Raw genomic sequence first — 17,918 nt, 5'->3', positions numbered from 1 at the left:
AGAGGTGTTCATACCAGTCTCTGAGGATCTTTTGTATTTCTGTGGAATCCTAAGTGGTTCTGATGCACACTCAAGTTTGAGAAGCATTGCCTTAAGCTCGTGACTCAAATTCTTTTCTTTTTTCTTGACGTTTATGTTTAATGGTCTCTTACAAAGGATATTTCAAAGGATACAGATGAAGAGATGTGTAGAGTGAGGTATGAGAGAAGGGGTGAGGAGCGTCCATGCCTTCTCTGGGTGTGACACCCTCCAAGAACTTCCATGTGTTTATCTATCTGGAAGCTCTTAGAATCCAGTTCTCCTGGGATTTTATGGAAGCTTCAATGACATCAGCATTTCTTCTCCCTCGAGAATTCCTGGAAGAATTCTCCTTCTCTCCTCTCTGGGGAGGGTCTTAAGAGTCACAGTCAGGGCTGGGAGCGGTGGCTTATGCCTGTGATTCTAGCACTTTGGGAGGCCATGGTGGGCAGATCACCTGAGGTCAGGAGTTTGAGACCACCCTGGCCAAGATGGCAAAACCCTGTATCCACAAAAAATACACAAATTAGTCGGGCATGGTAGCGGGCACCTGTAATCCCAGCTACTTGGGAGGCTGAAGCAGGAGAATCGCTTGAACCTGGAAGGCAGAGGTTGCAGTGAGCTGAGATAGTGCCACTACACCCCAGCCTGGATGACAAAGTGATACTCTGTCTCAACAAAAGAAAAAAAAAAAAGAAAAAGAAAAACAAACAAAACTTCACAATCAGAAAGAATGGGAAGAGTAGATTCCTGCCTTGGGGCAAATGAAAAGAGGGCAGGAGAAGGCCAGAGGCCTGCGCCCGAGGCCTAACACACCCAACATTGGAACAAAAAACTGTAACAAGGCCAGGAACCATGGGCGAATAGCAATATATATTATGACACCACAGGCCACTCCCTGTTTTTCAACCATGAATCCCTTATAGCAAAACAAAGATACATAATCATTAATAAGTGGTCCAGTCCATCATATTGTATGAATGTCCTCCAGGCTGAGGCCACTTAGATTTGCAGGCTTCCTTTTATTCTTGTCAGGTTCCAAAAGCAAGAGTGGTATTGGCAAATACATAGCTTCTCCCTTTCAGGCATCTCGAATAACTGAGCTATGAGGCAATGCCATCTCTTGCTCTGAGACTCTTTAGAGTTGTTACTGTAATATTGGATTTCCCTCCATTTATAACTGTTTATTCATTTCTTTACCCTCAGCTATTATTCCTCCTGTTTTCCATTCATTATTTGTTTTGACCTAAACTTTGACACTTTTGGCACTTTTGGAAAGGATATTGGGTTTGGCCACTGTGCTGGTCTAGATTGCCTGCAGCAATACTAGTCTAGCGAGTGCCTCTCCCTTAGTTCATCTGCATTCATATCGAGAAGGATTACATAGGTTCCAAACGAATGTGCCATTTTTACCACCAGGTAATATAGCTGCATTTATTCTTAACCCCAATTTTGCCAGATGGAGTGAAGGCACAATCCACCCCCATCAGGGCCCTTAGGAATTCTGACACAGTTTAAAAACACAGTGAAGATTTCTTGCGTGGGAATCATCCCTGCTTCCAGCAGTTGTGGTTGCAGCCCTTGGTCCTAGGACCACTGCATCAGGTAGGAGAGAGAAAAAAATATTTTTTTTAAGGTGATATGGGGGAAAAAAGAAAAAAATATAGTCCACATACCAGTGTACTCCTCCCTTTGCAAGAATTGCATAGTCATACCAGCGTCTCTCACCCACTCTTCCCCAGGTCAACCAGAAAAACTGAAAAAATCAGTCAGGGACACTCTAGTTCCACTCATGCTGAGTGTGAGCACACACTCATGAAGGCATGTAGGCCAGCCCTTCCTGCTTTTAGCTCCTTCTGTTTTAGACAACCAATGTCTTAATTGCCTGTTCTACTTCTCCATCAAATGATTACTCTAAACAGCTATCTCTCTGCCCACTGTTGGACATTATGGGCTGTAGAGTGTATTCCTTGATCTGAAGAAATGATGGTGAGCCATCCAAATCCATGCATTATCATCTTCTGTTGTGTTTTTTTTCTGGCACTCTAAGCATTTTCATCTACTGGATAAGCAAAGCCTACTCTCAAGTCAGTGTCAAGATCCATGTGTAGCCCCCAGAGAAAACCAGCATCAGTCTCATGTGCCAGTGTTGAGGGCCTTCCTACCAGTGAATAAGCCCCACACTCATTGGCAGTCTCTGTCTCTCTTGCAGAGAAACAGAACAGTTGTTACTGGCAGGCCTGAGAGAGTGCAAAAGGAGGGTTTTGCCATGTTGCCCAGGCTGATCTCAAACTCCTGAGCTCAAGTGGTCCTTCTGGCTTGGCCTCCCAAAGTGCTGAGATTATAGGTATGAGCCACGACGGCTGGCCAATGTTTTAATTCAGCTCATCTCCACACTGCTGCAGTAACCCCAAATCCACTCATTTCATGGACCAAGGTGGCCCATGGGAGCACATGGGGAGATCTGTTTGTTGATTCCAGTCACCTTCCTAACCTGGAGGGAGTTCTTCTGACGGGCATTGACTTGTTCTATTGTAATGCACCCACAAATTTCCATAGGGCCATGCCTCATTTGGGCATCCCTTTAATCATCAGGGTTTCCTTCCGCCTGAGTGTATAGTCACATCATTGGTCACTGCCTGTGAGTCAGTAAAAACCTAAACACAGAGACTTTCACCACTGCTCCATTCTTTCATTACTGTTAGAAAAACAGCATGCAATTCTATCCACTGAACTGATGTTGTTACCTTCTATTTAAAAAAAAAATTTTTACAATGAAAAAATGTTCTTTTCTTTTTTTTTTTTTTTTTGAGATGGAGTCTTCCTCTGTCACTGAGGCGCTGTCTCAGTTCACTGCAACCTCCGTCTCCTGGGTTCAAGTGATTCTCCTGCCTCAGCCTCCCGAGTAGCTGGGAGTACAGGTACATGCCACCATACCTGGCTAATTTTTGTATTTTTAGTAGAGATGGGTTTCACTATGTTGGCCAGGCCTGTCTTGAACTCCTGACCTCATGATCCACCCACCTCGATCTCTCAAAGTGCTGGGATTGCAGGCATGAGCCACCATGCCTGGCCAGAAATTTTCTTTTTAATTTTTTTTTAAAATTTTTTTGTAGAGATGAGGTTTTGCTATGTTACCTAGGCTGATCTTGAACTCCCAGGCTCAAGTGATCCTTCTGCCTTGGCCTCCCAAAATGCTGGGATTACAGGCATGAGACATCATGCCTGGCCAATTTTTAAATAACTTATACTTTATAATTTTGTGGGTACATAGTAGGCATATATATGTATGGGGTACACAAGATGTTTTGATGCAAGTGTGCGATGAATAATAATCACATCATGGGAAATGGGGTATCCATACCTTCAAGCATTTATCCTTTGTGTTACAAACAATCTACTTATTGTTATGCTATCATGTACTAGGCCTTATTATGCTATCAAGTACTAGGCCCTGTTATGCTATCAAGTACTAGGCCCTGTTATGCTATCAAGTACTAGGCCCTGTTATGCTATCAAGTACTAGGCCCTGTTATGCTATCAAGTACTAGGCCCTGTTATGCTATCAAGTACTAGGCCCTGTTATGCTATCAAGTACTAGGCCTTATTAATTCATTCTAACTATTGTTTTCTACCCACAACTGTCTTCTCCTCCCACAACCCCTACACTGCTCTTCCCAGCCTCTGGTAGCCATTCTTCTACTCTCTGTCTCAATGGGTTTAATTGTTTTGATTTTCAGATCCCACAAATAAGTGAAAACATGTGATGTTTGTCTTTCTGTGCCTGGCTTATTTCACTTAACATAATGACCTCCAGTTCCATCCATGGTATTGCAAATGACAGGATCTCATTTTTACATTCTCTGATCAAAGTAGTAGTCTTCCAAACAGGATGTGGTGCATTCACTTGGAACTGCTGTCTGTAAACCAGGCAGCTCCTTGTTGGTCAGTTGAGAGATGCTCATGGGGTACTGTCCAAGTGTTGATAGATTCCAGCAGCACCTTCCGAGTTCCAGAGTCGGTCTTAGGGGTAAAGAGGCTTCCTGCTGTGAGTATCTCCCCCTCGCATTTCATCACTTGGTTATGGCATTCAATAACCAAGGATTTGAATACTTTGATTTTTTTCTTATTTGCATTTCCTTATCCATCCAGTGAACAGCAAAATCATGTTTAAACCATTTTCATTGTATTATGGAATACTTCTGGGCACTGCTATTCCCCTTAGAGAATTTCTCTGACATATCAGTATCAATGACATAGCGTTGATATTTCAGGTGTCAAAATCATTTAATGTCCTTCAGACATGGGGTAGATTCAATTACTACCCCATTAGCAAGGTAGTAAATGCCCCTCATGTGGAAATTCTCTAGTCCAAAGTCTCAGTGGTTGCTGTTGGGAGGCACTCATAGGCTTTTGCTATATGTTCTAGAAAATACTCCATAAAGGGCTATCAAATGGAGAATTTGTCCCTAATAGCACTCTAGTTTCTTCTCTGCACTGTGTGGGCTTGGGGAATCTTACTGGTTCCCATTTAGCATGTCCAATTTATATTGCTTGAAGGGCAGACTTATGTACTTTCTGTTTTATGGTACTAGGTAGGGAAAACATTTCCCAGTCAGATACAGTGTTCATTTCCATGATATAATCAAGTAAGAGAGATGCAACCATTTCACACAAAGTGTGTTCAAATATACCAACTTGTATAATTCTATCAACTTTTACATTTGCATATTCTAGTTCCAGGAACTTCTCTTCTTCACCCCCAGACCATTTTACCCTCTCTTGTGTAAAAAAGAGGCTTGGGGTCTCCAGCCAGGGGTCTGACTAAGGGACTCTGGACTCTTTGTCAATACCTTGATTAACCAGTCTAATCATTGCCCCAGGCAATTCCAGGTGGGTTTTTTTTTTTTTTTTTTTTTTTTGAGTAATCTTTACCTTTGGGCTTTTAAAATACCTCCAACTGTGAGAAATGTGGCAAATGGTTTGGGGGTCCATTATTAATGAGGGACTCCAGAGGCTCCCTTTGGTCCACTCAATTTTTGCTAACCTTATATTAAGACTTCTGTTTTAACCCCATCAATTTTTATTTTATTAATTCAATTTTAAAATAACCATCTGAAGATTTTTATCCTGTTAGGACAAGTCCCACGACTCTCCTCTTTCCTCTTAGTTTCATGCCATCAACAGTGTATCTTTTCATCTTATTTATTTTTATTTCTTATTTTTTTGAGACAGGGTCTTTCTCTGTTATCCAGGCTGGAGTGCATTGGTGCAATCATGACTCACCACAGCCTCTGTCCCCCAAGCTCAAGTCATCCTTCCCCTGCCTTGGCCTCCTGGGAAGCTGGGACTGCAGGCATGTGCCACTACACTTGGCTAATTTTTGGATTTTTTGTAGAGACAAGATCTCACTATGTTACTCAGGCTGGTCTCAAACTTCTGAGCTCAAGTGATCCTCCTCCTAGACCTCCCAATGTGCTGGGATTACAGGTGTGTGCCACTGTACCCAGCCTTTGTTTTTTTTTGGACAGAGTCTCACTCTGTTGCCTAGGCTGGAGTATAATGATACAATCATGGCTCACTGCAACCTCAACCTCTTGGGCCCAAGTGATCCTCCCCTTTCAGCCTCCCAAGTAGCTGGCACTACAGGCACATGCCAGCACGCACAGCTAATTTTAAAAATTAATTTAATTAAACCTTTTTTTTTTTTTTTGTAAAGAAGAGGTCTTACTATGTTGCAGAGGCTGGACTCAAACTCCTGGACTCAAGGAATCCTCCCGCCTCAGCCTCCCAAAGGCCAAAGTGCTGGCATTACATCCATGAGCCACTGTGTCTGGCCTCACTTTATTTTTTAATAACTGTTTAAAAATTTCTGTCCTGAGTCTTTTGACTCTCCCCTCTCCCCTTCACCATTCTCTTACTAATTAACATAGTATTTTTACTAGCATCTGTAAGACCCATGAGAGGAAGCTGAGACAGCAAATTTGATCAGGCTTTTGAAACTCTTGTTTGATTCTGCAGGAGTCATTTTGGGTGCCCTTATAGACAGGGCCCTCTTAACTACAGCATTTATCATGACCTGGGTAATGGGCATATCCAGTGCATGAATATCTCTTTCATTATGCAGTTAGTCCCGTGTGGCTTGTGTAGAAAGCATATCAGCTGCCTCATCTAGAGCGCTCCACTTGGCATTTAAAGGGGGAGTTGGACAGGTCCCCTTCTCAGGGTAAACATACTGTATAGTGGCTTTTATCCAGTTCTCCAGGCTGGCTGTTCCCTTAGGAATAACCTCCTGTGTGTCTGGACCATATATACCTGTCTTCGATGGTTCAATAGTGAGCTGTGCGTTCTGCATCAACTCAAACATGCTCTTCCACTCTGCAGCATTTAAAACCAAAGATACTGTCCCTCAATTAGTTACCGTCATAATCCAACTTAGTAAAAGTTCCTCAGGAAACTGATGATACCAGTCTATAAAATGGAGCACTTCCTTCACACCAAACCCTCTGGTTTCAATAGTTACTTGGCTTTGCCTTTCCCCCACGTTGACTACCTTCTTGGAAGCCACAGGTCTTGGAGATATTTTCTATTGTCCCCGCACAATTTTGCCCTTAGGGGGTGGCTTTGAGGCTGGTGGCCTGAGCTCTGAAATCTAAGCTTGGTCTAATATTAAGGTCAGACCCAGAATTCTTTTCAAATTTCGTTTTAGCTATTACAGATAACAATAACCAAGGGATTGAATGTTTTGCTTTTTTCATATTAATTTGCATTTCCTTATGGATCCAGTGAACCAGCTCCCGGGGAGTCGGATCCATCTCTAAATTCCACTGGTAACTTTTACCTTTGGTAACTGATCTCAACACAGGAGCGGCTTCATACCATGGATGACCACGTGGCCGCCCAGGAATCAAAGATTCCTCATTCCCCACCCTTTCATTTTTTCTCTTCCCAAACCACATGTTTCTATGAGTGAGGGCTGTTCTAGCAAATTGAGCTTCACTGACACAAATTGTTTCAGGGAAAAACTCTCCTCTCAAACCACGTTTTTCTTCTGCTTTCACACCACCACGATAATCATCAGCACAGAAGAAGAACTCTATGACCAAATGTGTGTGGGTTTTCTACAACACACCAAGCAGTGAGCCCCAGCTGGTATCCTCTCATTCAATTCCGAAGCTACCTGGAGATAGTGTAGGACCCCACAGGTTGAGGGCTTAGTCCTCAAGGCTGCCCCCACACCACCCCACACCACACCAGTTGCAAGTGACTGACTGGCTTCAAGTTGGGTACAACTTGAGGGGTTTGGATTTTTCTGTCTCCTGACGCTATCATTGTGAGCTACTCCAGAAGGTTAGTCAAACCCAAAGAGGGATTTGTAGCCAACTGGATTAATGAGAGCAAGTAATTTAGGGACAGCATCTTTGGTTTTAAATGCTGCAGAGTGGCAGAGCAAGAGCATGTTTGAGTTGATGGCAGGAAACACAGCTCACTGTTGAAAAACTGAGGACGGTTGTATACAGTCCAGACACTCAGGAGGTTATTCCTGAGGGAACAGTCAGCCTGGTGAGACAGGAACTTGGAACCCACCGAACTGTGGGAGTGAAAGAACTGTAAGTCTCCTGCTTACTGAACTACAGGCGGCTGGAGTAAAAGAGCTGTCACACTCCTGCCCGCCTAACTATGGAAGTAAGAAAAGCTGCAACAACAATAACTCAGTGAAACACTTGCATTGATTTGTTTATTATGAAGGATATTGCAAAGGATACAGGTGAAGAGATGTATAGGGTGAGGTACGGGGGAAGGGGCAAGGAGCTTGCATGCCCTCCCTGGGCAGGCTACCCTCTAGAATCTCTATGTGGTCAGCTATCCAGAAGCTCCTGACTCAAGGGTTTCATCCATAAAAGAGCATATTTTATTAGATGTTATCAGATCTCCTGTGTAGGAGAATGATAAATGATTGAAATAAATTTCAGTTGTTTTTCATAATTTATCATCAACTAAAAGTTATGAGGGTCATACTTTTTATCCTCAATCAAGAAATCAGCTTATATACTTTTTATTTTAACAATTAAATGCATAGGTACATGGTGGAGAGTCATCAATGAATGGAAATAAAGTTTATATTCTGTGTTGATATCCTGCTATTTAGAAATGGAAGCATTCACTATCTAGCTCTGGCCAAAATGTTTGTCTGCTGATGATTTAATTTGAGATGCATGGTACAAGACGTAACTAACAGAATCAGCAAACATGCAGGAAAGGCTGTCTCACGGTTGGGTCTGTTGGAAAGAAGTCTCAGACATCCGTGGGACAGCACAGGGTGCTTAGGACAGAAAGGGGCACGCAGGCAACTGCTGACAGCTGACCAGGAACTGTAGGAATGCAGTGGAAGGAAATTGGAACCCAGTAAATGCTTTGCTCCAGCCTGTGGAATCCTTCTCGTTTCATCATCTGATGACAGTTAGGTCTTCCTTGGCACATGATGTTGAGCTGGACCCTGTATTCACAGGATGATCCATTTTCCTGAAGCAAATTCTTGTGCTGCCAGAAGCAAGGGTCAGGTTCCAGATGACTGCTGATGCCTCCTCTACAAATCCCAGTTTTCCACGTATGATGACCATACATCCTGGATTTTCTAGCCTAGGCCCAATTTTATCTGATTTTGTACTTTTCAATGGAATAAGTAAATCTCTAAATATGACATAATTCATCTTCAATTATGAGATGATGAATATTATGTAAATATACTCACAAGTTAGAAAAAACTATTTTTTTCAGGTCAGACTTTCCAAATTTTGGTTCAGAAGTCATGGTCATCTAAAAAGTCAGACGTGAGGCCGAAATATTCAATGGTGCTAAAATGGGCAGGTAGAACTACTTAACAAGGAACAAACCAAATGAACACAGGCCAGCTCTGTCTGCTAAAGACAGCACCAGTTGCTATAACTATGTATAAACATGCCTGCTCTCCATTGATGTTCTTCTAAAAGTGGTTTCATTAGTAGTTTGTTAGTGGATTTTATAAAGCTGGGAACCACACGCAGCTAAGGTAACGTTGGAAGATGGGTTTAAGAGAAGCAACAGGCGTGCCTTGCTACCCACTGGAATTCCTTCCACAGCATCTCTCTTTGCATCCCATCTATTGCTTTCTTCCTCAGTGTTGATTTTCTTGGGCAAGACTTGACCAGCCGTTGTTGATCTGCGTTCCTTCCATGCTCTTGTATCCTGGACAACACACCAAATATTTAATGCTTTTTGTTTCTTCTTCTTTAGATCTGCACTAAGAAGTCGCTATAAGCTAAATCCCTGGTTCTAGGTTTCAGCTCTGATCTGATTTTGGTTTCCGTCCCTGTTGGTGATCTTAGAACCAGTTTTCCCTTTTGCCAGATTTTTTATATGTGACCATAATGTCTGAACCAAAAATTGGGATGTCATATCTGACAAGGGATTTATGTTTCTTATTTGTGCATTTATTTATTTGAAATGCCTTATAAATGGGGACAAACTGTTTGAGATTTAGTTATCAATTTAATGAATCACTTTTTCTTTTTTGGCCTATGGATTGTAAGGGGCCTGTGTGGTCCGCGGATTTTTGCTAGATCTCTGTAAGTGACTCTTGGCTGTCCACGTAGCTCATGAGCCCTGCAGCTCTATCTGCTGATGCAATGCCACACTTGGGACACAGAAATATCTATGAGGCTGCCACAGTCCCTTCTGCTGCAGTTATTCTTGCTCTGGCGTTTGAACCCCCCAAGAGGCTCTGCTGAGAATCGGAAGTCAGTCTCCCTTGCTTTTTGCTTCCATCCCAAGGCTGAAAGAATCCTTCTCACATCTAATGGACAAAGGTAGGATTCTCCCTTCAAATTTTTGCTCAAGATATTGTGTCTCCACACCTAATGTCCCCACTCTGGAACACAAAATCCAGCAAGGCTCATTCTTTACTTCTGTTTTCTGCCCTGCCAAAGTCATCTCCCAATGCAGCCTAGTCACTGGATACTGGGAGAACAATGAGCATAACATATCTTAATATCTCAGAAGTACTATACTGCATTGCTACTTAAGTGAGCAATCTCTTGATAGCTTATAATTCTCCTTGTGTAATTTTTCTAAAGTGTCTTTCCCTCTTCTTGGTACATGTTCTGGAAACCAAGAACAAATCTGCAATCCTACTGAATCTCCTTGTAAATAGAGCCCCTTCATGGCTGACTGTGATATAAACCTTTCCAGACACTATTTTCTTGCTTTTGTTTCCCTTTGCAGAACTTACACTTTTAAGAGAAAATTTAAAAACAAGATTGCAAACCAGTATGGATTGAATTGTATCACCCCAAAATACACGTTGAAAGCCTAACCCCTAGTACTCAGGATGTGACCTCATTTGGAAATAGGGGTTATCGCAGATGTGATTAGATGAGGTCAGAGGGGAATAGGGTAGGCCACGAATCCAGTATGACTGGTGTCCTTTTAAGAATGTGGCCACGTGACACATAGAGGGAAACAACACACACTGGGGCCTATTGGAGGGAAGAGAGGAGAGAAGGAGGGAGAAGATCAGGAAAAATAACTAATGGGTACTAGACTCAATACCTGGATGATGAAATAATCTGCACAACAAACCCTCATGACACAAGTTTACCTGTGTAACAACCTGAACTTAAAATAAAAGTTAAAAAGATCTATAATTCAAGAAAAAAAAAAAAAAAGGAATATGACCATGTGAAGATGGCGGGTTGGGATGATACACCTACAAGCCAAGAATGCCAAAGGCTGTTGGCAGACCACTTGCAGGTGTTGCGAAGCCAGGAAGAATTCCCCTACAGGTTTCATGAGGCAGCACAGCCCTGCTGACACCTTAATTCTGGACTTCTATTCTCTGGATAAATTTCTGTTTACACCCACTTTGTGGTACTTGGTTATGGCAGCCCTAGGAAACTAATATACATAACATTCATACCTTTGGTTGTTTCTAGTTTTGCAAAAATAGAGGTATAACATAAATAGTAACATAGATAAAGTGAAAATATACATATTGTAAGTGTATTGTTCAATTATTAAGTGTACACTTTAATAGTTTTTACTATACTGTGTAACTGTCATTTAGATCAACAGATAAATTATCTCCAGGACCCCAGAAGACTCCTTTGGGCTGCTTCCCAGTCAACATCATCTTCCCTGACCCCAAGAGGTAACTGATATTTTGACTTCTATCACTCTCATTAGTTCTGCTTATTCTTGAACTTTACATAAATGGAATCATATGTATGTGCATATAGTGTCTGGTTTCTTTCACTCAACATAGTGCCTGTGAGATTTATCCATGTTTTTGTGTGTACCTGCAGTTCATTGACTTAGATTTAAGAATGAGGAGCTCTCTACACTGCTCTGAATAGAAATTAGCTCCCTCTTGGTTTTATTATGTGACGTGGTTTAAATTTGTGATATAATTTTTATAAACTGTAAATGACTGGAGCTGTCAACATAAGAGAGTTGCAATGACTCTGTTTTTAAAAAAATTAAACACATGTGCTTGACATCAACTACATGGTAGAATGAAATTAGGTATTGTAACTACAAGAGACATATGTGTAAATTTCATACATCACTGACAGTGTTGGAGCTCTTGTTCGATTCTAGAAAATTTCAGGAGAAAATAAAAAATATTTGGTTTAAAAAGCATAGTGAATTCTCTTTGACCCAGTAATTACACATCTAGGAACTTATCTCAAGAAAATAACATGCAAATAGACATGCAAAAAATTTATTACAAGGAAGTTACATTTATTCTTGCTTATAGCAGGGTTGGGGGAGAGAGAAAAGTGGTGGTGGGAGAATTTAGTTAAATAAATTAAGGTACATTCATAAAATGAAACCAATTTATTATTCTCATCTGTCCTTAAATTTAGTACATTTCCACTTAAGAGGAACAATGAAATATTTTGCAGTGCTTATAAATTACCTATGTGTTTTGGAAGAATGTTTAATGATGTGACAATGTTGCCTATATATTGTTTATTGGTAAAGTTGTTACCAAACAATAAACACAGGGTAATCTCATTTTTGTAATAATGGTATGTTAATGTAGAGCAAAGACTAGGAGGCTGAATACCAACTTCTTAATTAACAGTGGCTACTTCTCAGTGGTGGGGTTGTGGGTGATGCACATTTTCCTTGTGCTTTTGGCTTCCCAAATTTTTGACACTGTTTTTAAGATAAAACTCTTCCTTTCCTTTCCTTTCCTTTCCTTTCCTTTCCTTTCCTTTCCTTTCCTTTCCTTTCCTTTCCTTTCCTTTCCTTTCCTTTCCTTTCCTTTCCTTTCCTTTCCTTTCTTCCTTTCTTCCTTTCTTCCTTTCTTTCCTTTCTTTCTTTCTTTCTTTCTTTCTTTCTTTCTTTCTTTCTTTCTTTCTTTCTTTCTTTCTTTCTTTCTTTCTTTCTTTCTTTCTTTCTTTCTTTCTTTCTTTTCTTTTCATACTTTAAGTTCTTGGATACATGTGCAGAATGTGCAGGTTTGTTACATAGGTATACACATGCCATGGTGGTTTGCTGCACCCATCAACACGTCATTAGGTATTTCTCCTAATGCTATCCCCTCCCCTAGTACCCCACTCCTTGACAGGCCCCAGTGTGTGATGTTCCCCTCCATGTGTCCATGTGTTTTCGTTGTTCAACGCCCACTTATGAGTGAGAAATGAACTCATCCTTTTTATGGCTGCATAGTATTCCATGGTGTATATGAGCTACATTTTCTTTATCCAGTCTATCATTGATAGGCATTTGGGTTGGTTCCAAATCTTTGCTATTGTGAACAATGCCGCAATAAACATACGTGTGCATTTGTCTTCATAGTAGAATGATTTATAATCATTTGAGTATATACCCAGTAATGGGATTGCTGGGTCAAATGGTATTTCTGGTTCTAGATCCTTGAAGAATCACCACACTATCTTCCACAATGGTTGAAATAATTTACACTCCCACCAACAGTGTAAAGGTGTTCCTATGTTTCCACATCCTCTCCAGCATCTGTTGTTTCCTGACTTTTTAATGATTGCTATTCTAACTGACTTGAGATAGTATCTCCATTGTGGTTTTGATTTGCATTTCTCTAATGACCAGTGATGATGGGCTTTTCTTCATATATTTGTTGGCTACATAAATGTCTTCTTTTGAGAAATGTCTGGTCATGTCCTTCACCCACTTTTTGATGGGGTTGTTGGTTTTTATCATGTACATTTGTTTAAGTTCTTTGTAGATTCTGGATATTAGCCCTTTGTCAGATGGATAGATTGCAAAAATTTTCTCCCATTCTGTAGGTTGCCTGTTCACTCTGATGATAGTTTCTCTTGCTGTGCAGAAGCTTTTTAGTTTAATTAGATCCCATTTGTCATTTTGGCTTTTATTGCCATTGCTTTTGGTGTTTTAGTCATGAAGTCTTTGCCCATGCCTATGTCCTGTATGGTATTGCCTAGGTTTTCTTCTAGGGTTTTTCTGGTTTTAGGTCTTACATTTAAGTCTTTAATCCATCTTGAGTTAATTTTTGTATAAGGTGTAAGGAAGGGGCCCAGTTTCAGTTTTCTGCATATGGCTGGCCAGTTTTACCAACACCATTTATTAAATAAGGAATCCTTTCCCCACTTCTTGTTTTTGTCAGGTTTGTCAAATATCAGATGGTTGTAGATGTGTGGTGTTATTTCTGAGGCCTCTGTTCTGTTCCATTGGTCTATATATCTGTTTTGCTACCAGAACCATGCTATTTTGGTTACTGTAGTCTTGTGGTATAGTTTGAAGTTAGGTAACGTGATGCCTCCAGCATTGTTCTTTTTGCTTAGGATTGTCTTGGCTATGCGGGTTCTTTTTTGGTTCCATATGAAATTTAAAGAATTGTTTTCTAATTCTGTAAAGAAAGCCAATGGTAGCTTGACAGGGATAGCATTGAATCTATAAATTACTTGGGCAGTATGGCCACTTTCATGATATTGATTCTTCCTATCCATGGGCATGGAATGTTTTTCCATTTGTTTGTGTCCTCTCTTATTTCCTTGAGCAGTGGTTTGTAGTTCTCCTTGAGGAGGTCCTTCACATCCCTTGTAAGTTGGATTCCTAGGTATTTTATACTCTTTGTAGCAAATGTGAATGGGCATTTGCTCATGATTTGACTCTCTGTCTATTATTGGTGTATAGGAATGCTTGTGTATTTTGCACATTGATTTTGTATCCTGAGACTTTGCTGAAGTTGCTTATCAGCTTAAGGAGATTTTAGGCTGAGATGATGGGGTTTTCTAAATATACAATTTTTTCCATCTGCAAACAGAGACAATTTGACTTCCTCTCTTCCTATTTGAATACCATTTATTTCTTTCTCTTGCCTGATTGCCCTGGCCAGAACTTCCAATACTCTGTTGAATAGGAGTGATGAGAGAGGGGGTCCTTACCTTGTGGCTGAAGATAAAACTATTTCTTTAAAAATGCACAGAAAATAACTACCTGTTTTAAGGGTCATGTTCACTTTGCAACAGATGATTTGATCTGAAAGCACAGCAGCTTTGGATTATTAAGCTATTCCATTGTAGCATCCATCTGAGAAAATTTTTAATATAGCTCACCTCTATTGTACATTATTTTATACAGGCAGAGCTTAACTTTCTTTTTTCTGCATTACATTTTTAATGTCTTCATAAAACTCCTACATTTTAATGGTAAAATATTTTGACTCCTTATGAGCCTAATGAGCAAAACCTATTTTTTTCTGTTAGTATGATGTAAAGAACTGTGTGGGAAGATCAACTTGTATGGACTAATGCTGCTGTGCTTACTGCTGGAAAGAAAAGCCAGTCTTCATCTTGTAATTAGGAATGAGTACACTTGGGTTTATTGCAGGGAGGGTGGATTTAAGGGAATAAGGAATGGAAGGTGGTGCTGTAGCCTGAATGTTTATGTTCCCCCAAATTTCATGTATTGATAGCTAATCCCCAATGCAATAATATCAAGAGGTGGGGCATCTGGGAAGTGATTAGTTCATGAGGGCTGCACCCTTTACTAGTGGGATTAGTGCCCTTATAAAAGAGGTGAGGGAACTTGTTTGCACCTCCAGCTATATGAGGACACAGAAGAAGATACCATCTATAAGGAACAAGCTCTCACCAGACACTGAATCTGCTAGCATCTTGATCTTGGATTTCCCAGCCTCCAGAACTGTGAGCAATAAATTTCTGTTGTCTATAAGTTGCCCAGTCTAAGATGTCTTATTAAAGCAGCCTGAATGAACTCCTAGGCATTTCAGTTCCAAATGGTTTGAAACCATAATTTCAGATCGGAATTGAATGTAAAGAACTGAGACCAATGGGTCCTTGTGGAAACACAGGAATCTGAGGCAGAGGACTTGGGTGTGAGGAATGAATGAACAATGGTTCTTGATAGTGCCTCCTGATTTGAAGTCTGGAGCTGAATGTTTTCACTTGGTCATCTCAAATTCTTCTTGGTTTTGTGTCCTTTTTTCTCTGTTTTTTTTTTTTTTTTTTTTTTCTTTCTTTCTTTTTTTTTTTTTTTTGAGACAGAGTCTCGCTCTGTCGCCCAGGCTAGAGTGTAGTGGCCGGATCTCAGCTCACTGCAAGCTCCGCCTCCTGGGTTCACGCCATTCTCCTGCCTCAGCCTCCCAAGTAGCTGGGACTACAAGCGCCTGCCACCACGCCCGGCTAGTTTTTTGTATTTTTTTTTAGTAGAGACAGGGTTTCACCGTGTTAGCCAGGATGGTCTTGATCTCCTGACCTCGTGATCCGCCCGTCTTGGCCTCCCAAAGTGCTGGGATTACAGGCTTGAGCCACCGCGCCCGGCCATTTTTTTTTTTTTTTTTATATCACTCTTGTCTCTTAGAGTAGAAAGCAGATGTTTGGTTTGGTAAAACTTTCTTTCAACATCTGGTGGTCACTACAGTCCTGTGAAAGTTACTGGTTTTGTTCTCATCTGTCCTCAGTCTTAGTTTGTTTCCACTTAAGCTCAACAATTTTATGGAAGTTTGAAACAGAATAAAAATATTATTTTTTGATCTTTTTCTTGTGTCCATCATAGTCATCTCTTAAGCAGTCCTTTCTTCTCATTCTTTCTGTCTCTCTCTCTCTCTTTCTCTCCCTCTCTCTCTTTCTTTCTCTCTCTCTCTCTCTCTCACACACATACACACACACACACACACAAACACATATGCACACACACCAAACACACACAAACACACATACACACACACCAGACACACACACACATATACCTAAAGGCCACCATATGGAGACATTAAACACACCGAAGTCCCATAACTTTATCTATGACATTTTTATTTATGACTACCCTCCTTTCCATTTAATTTTCTTATCAAATACTACTGTTCTTCAGATCAGGACTAAGAAAGCAGCAAATCTTTCCCCTTTCCACTGTTGATCTGTTTTGTTGGTTTGTTTCTTGCTGCCATGAATTTTCCTCTTTCTAGTGGATCTGCTGATTCTCATCCACTTTCTTCTGAGGCCCACATATTGAGATTGGTCCATGTGACAAGGGCCGGGGCTATATTACAATGAGACAAACATGCATGCATTTAGACATCCTTCCACCCTACAGAATTCTTAAGAACCTGATGTAGTCAACACCTTGGCTTTATGTGACCACAGGTTCAGGAGTAACTGTCCCTGTTGTTTGATGACTACAGGTATCTTTTTTCTGTTGGTATCGGGTTCATTAACCAAGCAGATGGTTACTAGTGACTTGGGGACTCAGTCTTAGGGGTCCTTCCTCTGTAATCCTGCTCTTATGAAGTGCTTCTGGCAATGAACCCACTATTTCTATTGTAGAGCATTCTCCATGGGTTTGAGTTATTTAGAATTCAGACAGGAAAGTTGGCTGGCCTGTTGTAGTCCTTTTTTTTTTTTTTTTGAGTTGCATTTTTATGTTTTTACCATTGGTGTCTGCTCTTGTAATCTTATCTCTTCTTTTTCCAATTGAGTTTCCAGTGAGAAGTGACCAAGTTTGTGGTCATATTCATGATCTTGGGCTGCCAGATTTAGCAAATAAAAATACAATATGTCCAGTGAAATTCCAGATAAAAAGCAAATACTTTTTAGTATAAGTATATCCCATGCCATATCTGAGAACATATTTATACCATACAATTATCACTATCTATCTAAAATTCTATTTTAACTGGGCATTCTGTATTTTATCTGGCAATTCTATTTTCATCTGATTTTGCCTTCAGGGCCTGTCCCCACTGAATTAACATTTTCTCAATGACAAACTGAGGAGATCAAGCTCAATCAGTCATTTTTTTCTCCCTTTGTGGTTACAAGAAGTTGGTGCAGAAAGTTAAAATGTCTGACGAAAGTGAGTATTCTGGGGTTATCTGTGGTATTTGATATGCTCTACCTGACCTCTGAGGATTTGTGCACGTTATTTATGTCTGGAATTTTCTCTCCTCCCTTAACTCCCACTCTCTCTCTCTCTCTTGTTTCTTTAGCTTTTGATTCTTCATCAAGTTTCAGTTTCAAGGTCATTTCTTTCTTCTGAGATCCTTTCCCTAACTACACTAATATCAGGAGGAAGCATTTGTCCTCTGCATGCACATGGTGTACTGAACTACCCACTTGGGAACTTGCTCATTGACCTTGGTCTATGAGGAGGAAATTGTCTTTCTAGGCCGTTGTTGTGTCCTCACTTAGTGTCTAGCATAGTCCTTGAATGAATGAATACATCCAGAAGACTAGGAGTGGGGCCAGAGGAATCGGTGAACTTGAAGAGTCTCCAGTAAAAAATTTCATAAGTGAAAATGAAGGCAAACATGCTTGATTCTGGAAGAATGGACCACATCCAGAGGAGAGGAATGCTTTTAAATAGAGCAGATGCCTTTCAACCATATTGTTCTCTGG

Source organism: Rhinopithecus roxellana, chromosome 1, assembly GCF_007565055.1.
Source record: "Rhinopithecus roxellana isolate Shanxi Qingling chromosome 1, ASM756505v1, whole genome shotgun sequence".
In the NCBI taxonomy this organism is placed as follows: domain Eukaryota; kingdom Metazoa; phylum Chordata; class Mammalia; order Primates; family Cercopithecidae; genus Rhinopithecus; species Rhinopithecus roxellana.
This window is presented reverse-complemented; position numbering follows the sequence as displayed.